Below are 5,400 nucleotides of genomic sequence, written 5' to 3' on the forward strand. Positions count from 1 at the left end.
AAAAAGAACTTTATTCCATATAAATTGCTTTAAAATGCTGTATAAGTAAAAGTTTTGCCATGAGATATCACTGTGTTTAACTGTTACGGAAATTTTGTATTATATTATATTGTACATATTGCGGGCATAGAAAGCAAAGCTGGCAAAAGTATACACATTCTTTGCTCAAGTAGAAGTACAGATACTGAACAGGTACAGGCTCTGAAATGTACTCAAAGTATAAAAGTCAAAAGTACTCTCTTGGTTTCTCGGCTGTTTCTGTGCAAAGCTTCAAAACTTCAAATAGGGTCAAGTCTCTCATTATGTCTTTTACATAATTTATGTAGTTTACACCTTTTTCATAGTTTATGTAGTTTTTGTCATGTTACATCAGGTGTTATACAATAGTCTTCATGTTGGGAAAGTGTGCAATGATAAACAATTATTCCCCTCAAATCGATTAAAACTAAAGAAACAAGCCTGTTTTTGAAAATGTAAAGAGTAAAAAGTACAGATAGTTGTGTAAAAATGTGACTGCTTAACTACCTGTCAGTGATTATGATTTACTGCAATTGCTGTCTTATCTGAGGTCTGTATAGGGACTTGTTTGAATCCACATATTTGACTGAGCCATAACACATCCATTTTTGCTTTGCCTAGTCCACATCGTATTTATTGATTCATTATGACAGAAATGGTCAAATAAGACTGAATAACAGGAACCATTACCATTAATTAAATTATGCCAGTCAAGTCCAATATTAACTCTAATATTAGGCTCTGTTTTGGTCTCCACCAACTCCTGAGGGAAATATCTGTCTCTTAGCTGTTAAATGCTCCACTATATTCACCAGTTATACATTGGGTTTATCAGAGCGTTTTCACTGAAAACAACTGCCTGCTGAAAACAAGGCTGACGAGAGCTGCTAAAGTTGCGGGCTGTAAAACCAAAACACTAAGCTGAAAGATGCTAAAAAGCTCTGTAGAGCTGAGAGGAACTGAGTTGGGTGATACATCTCTGTCGGTTTGTCACTGTGAGAGACACCTTTCATATAAGTCCTTTTACCCATTGTTCATACAAACAGATGGTGACTTGACAAAGGACATGTTGACTTTTCCTGAAACATAAAAACATTATTCATGCTTTCGTTGCTGGAGAGAATATCATAGAAAAACAAATAGAATTGTTGCTTCCCCAACCTCTTCCAAACATGAAAGAGAAACTACGGTGGCAGAGAAACGCCCCTGTCTATAGCCAATATTTGGTTTGTCCCTTCTGGGCTACTGTAGAAACATGGCGAACTCCAGTGAAGGCAACCTGCTGCGTTTGTAGATAAAAAAAACGGCTCATTCTAAGGTAACTAAAACGATAGTCAGTTCATTATACACTAATGAAAACATATGCACATTACACTCAGTTTCTGCCAATAGATCCTCCTAAATGTTACACACTCGACCTTTAAGTTCGAGAACTTATGAATCAAGATCAGACAACATGGAGCTCAGTTTAGACATATCAGAAATCCATCAGTTGATGAGCAAAAAGGGACATGTTCAGTATGAAACTTTTTAATCTCCCAAGAGTGAATAACAGCAGCATTGTTATTTGTACCAGTTGCATGTAAACATTGTGGCTTTATGAAAGTTTGCATGAATTTTAGTAGTCACCCACTTTCCTACATATAAGCAGGTAATCAGAGTCAGGTGTTCCAGCCATCACAACACATTTATTATTCATAAAGAAATCAATAATTCAAACAATCAACAGTGCATGTACATGAGTAAAACTACACACAAATACAACAATTACATGGGAAAAAAGTGCACAAATGAGGGTTGCACAAGCCACTGACAGTTTTCTGTTTGTACATACATGTGCATAAACTCTCCATTTACCCCTGTTGTATATACTTAACGACACTAGGTATTAATCATCTGTGTATATGTATGTGTACGTGAGTGTGCTCTTGCGCAGAGGTCACAGGTTTTCACAAGGGTTAAGCAGTGTGAAAAGCAGCTTCATTGGATTTGATCCTTTCAGTGCTTTCATTAGCTTAGTAATAGGGTATGAGCAAGACAGAGCCCCTGAGGCAAAACCTGTTCCCAGCCAAACTGGAGGTGTGTGAGTGTGTTTGTGTGCGCGTGTTTGTGGGAAAAAGATAGACGGATGGAGAAAGACTCAGTACAGATAGAATTGGAGATGAAAAGGTGGTGAGGACAATGAACCAATGTTTCATGTTGTGGGCAGGACAAAGAAGCATTTGTACGACTAAAGAATATCCATGTGCATTAATGACAATGCATTAATATATATTTTTTTTAAACTCAAACTGCAAACTGAAACAGGCCACCTCACCTCAAAATACACAAAGCAATTCACCAAATGCATTCCAGATAATTTCAAACGGTGGCTGCTGATCATATTATAGCATAAATCCATCTTGGACAATGTCTCACACCCTCTNNTACACACTGGACCTTTAAAGAGCCTGTTATTAAAGCATGGCAACTACATTCCCTACAATCTGTACATAACAGGCCTAAAATGCCATATAAAAGTAAGGCCTTACTAACACTATGCTGTCTGGGATCAAACTGGTGTCTGATATGTTGTATCTCTTGAGCATACCAATAATAATAGCATATGTGTCATATTTCACTGTCCGACTGTTGGGATGTAGCTTTAGCCTCGGTCTTTAGCATTATATCAGGTAGGTATACAGCCATTAAGTAACTTTACGTATTTAATAACCTTTTACAGGGTCCGACTCAAGGAGTTTAAGCATTGGCATTAGCATTAGCTTAATTTATGTTATTTTAGCCAATAACATCCCCAGTCATCAGCTATAAATGAGAAGCCTGCTTTTGTTTATTTCTCTGTTGAATCAAAGTATTATTATAAATTTATATGTGCTATCTGCTATCGTTATCACTGTAATGGACATATACAGACATAGCAATAGTAACTATGGACATCGGGGCTTAGATAAATATCAATTGTCTTCTTACAACTAGCATACAGTACATTACCCAGTTGGAGTCATGTTTCTGGCCACTTAGATGTACAGATGTAACTCTAATATGGCCAGTAGTTAGGTCTCTACCAAGGCCCTTTACCTTACTCATTTTTTTTTTTTTTACTTCATCCCTGTGTTGTCCCAGTGATGGGCAGGAAGTATACAAGAAACAATCCTTATAAGCTGTGTAGAGATGCAGATTTTGGTGGCAGATTTCAGCAGCTTTACTCTACAAATAACTCTATTCATATCATCTGTTACACCAAAATAATGGTGGTAAACTTATCACTCGTCATGTACTAAGCAAAGTCATTGATTTAAAAAAAAACATGTTAAAGAGATTAATTTCCCTGTGGCTGTACAGTAAACATAACACACAGCTTCACCTATCACTTATATATTGTAATCATTTAGAGCTGACAAACCTTGAGTACAGCTAGCTCAATCCGTAGCTACAACCCTAATGTCACTCACACTTCTGCAGGAGAGCAGTGGCCCAGGTACCCATCCAGTACTACCCTAATAAATGTGCTTTCAGCGATGGCCAAAAGACAGCCAGACTCCATGTGTTTCCAGCAGGGACTTGGCTTCAAATGGCTAGATAGTTCTTGGTTGCAGTCAGTCAGTTTTGCCTGTGTCTCTATTTGTGCAAAACTATGTAACCAACATACAGACATTTACCCAACAGATGCCGAAGTCACCTGGTCGACCACCACTTTGGTCCAGACTAATATCTCAATATTTTGTGGAGGGATTGCAATGAAATATGGTTCACACATTTATGTTTCACAGAGGATTATTCCTGCTGGCTATGGTAATCCCCTGACTTAACCACTAGAGGATGACATTTTTGGTTTTAAGTTTAAGTTCCTCTCAGGATATGTTGTAATCAATTTGGCGACCCCTTGAAGTTCCCAGTGTGATGCCCCTGATTGATTGCGAAAGAAGGCACAATCAGATTATGTTAGCTGTAGTATTCAGCTCAAGGCATTGTGATTAAGTGGAGCTACTAGCACAGTATGATTTACCTGGATCGTCAAATTTTTCTACAAATCAAATCCCCTACCATCAGAAACAATTAAACAATGCTACATTCTACAGACAAGTGCTTCACTGTAGGTTTAATATCATGATTCACTTGATTAAAGTTAGAGCTTTTTGCTATGTGTAAAGCATGATTATTGTTCCAGCTAGAATGAACCTTCAATGTTATTTTGAAGGCAAATGTGTCCTTTTTTCTCACCCTTACTACTCACATAATCAGCGTGACTGTTAACTATGTAAGACTTGATTAACATGTTGATTTCCATCGTTTGTCACTGAAGTAATTGCTGAGAGTATGCATGCTGCAGTGTGTTTCAGGCAATCACAACCTGAGTCAATTTATGAAAAAGCTCAAATCACTGAGCAGAAAATTTAGTGCAATCCGCTGCTGTTAGTGTTGAGCTTTATGAATACGGCCTCGGGTCTTTCCTTTCTCTCCAATGTTCCCTATTTGGCCAATCAGCGACAAATGAATATGCCCTTATCTGCCTGCTTTGTACCGCGCATTTATAGCATTGTATACAGAATGTATGTTCATACCAATCATGTTTGACACTCGAGGGGAGTAGCTGGCACAAGTTATTATGCTGGAATTCAGATACAGAGTGGAGGGGGAAGAGAGGATGTGTCAGAGAAAATAACAAACATCACATACGCTTTTTGTCTCCGGACTCCAGCATACTGTACTCGTATGTGTGCCCTAAAATACTCCCTTTCACTCAGTCTGACAGTCAGCTTCCCTCTCCAAGTCTTTTCTATTGTGGGCAGACAGATGGGAGCCACAGTCACCAGAAAAGGGGGTCTTTGATCACAGTGAAGCCTGGGTACATTATGAGGTGGTGGTGGTGGTGGGGTGGTAGAGCAGGAGCCTGTCAGATTTGCCGTCTGTTGCTCGGGCTGATCTGAAGGGGAGCTCAGGAAATGATCAAAGCCCAGGTTAAGTCTCTAATAGAGCTGTCTTTTAGGCTAATCTCTCTTCTCCCTCTCCTGGCAAAAAGCTCTCAACCCTCCACCCCGCACTCTGAGAGGCAGTGTGTCACTTCCAGCACAACCAAGTGTCTCATTCAGGATGACAGGACAACACGGCTTCAATATCAACACATATTGACACGCCATATGGTGTTAATAATAAGTACTGAAAATGAAAGGGTGTAAAAGCTCACTATTTTATGCTTGACAGCAGAGATGGGGGGACTCGAGTCGAGTGACTTGACTCGAGTCAGACTTAAGTCGCCAGATTGAGGACTTGTGACTTGCTTGATTAACAGTGATAAAAGACTTGACTTGACTTTGACTTGCTAGTCATGACTTGAGACTTGACTTAGACTTGCATGAAATGACAGTGTATCTATGATTTGGA

The 5,400-nt window shown here is 39.0% G+C and overlaps 1 protein-coding gene across 1 annotated transcript in view; it reads left to right on the top strand.

The window, feature by feature from the left end:
* Positions 1-5,400, top strand: part of tsnare1 (T-SNARE Domain Containing 1) — a gene marked incomplete in the record, with an annotated part of 179,588 nt that overhangs the window by 41,407 nt on the left and 132,781 nt on the right.

The sequence above is a fragment of the Morone saxatilis genome, unplaced genomic scaffold (assembly GCF_004916995.1).
Source record: "Morone saxatilis isolate NCDOM2014 unplaced genomic scaffold, NCSU_SB_2.0 Contig24, whole genome shotgun sequence".
Taxonomy (NCBI): domain Eukaryota; kingdom Metazoa; phylum Chordata; class Actinopteri; family Moronidae; genus Morone; species Morone saxatilis.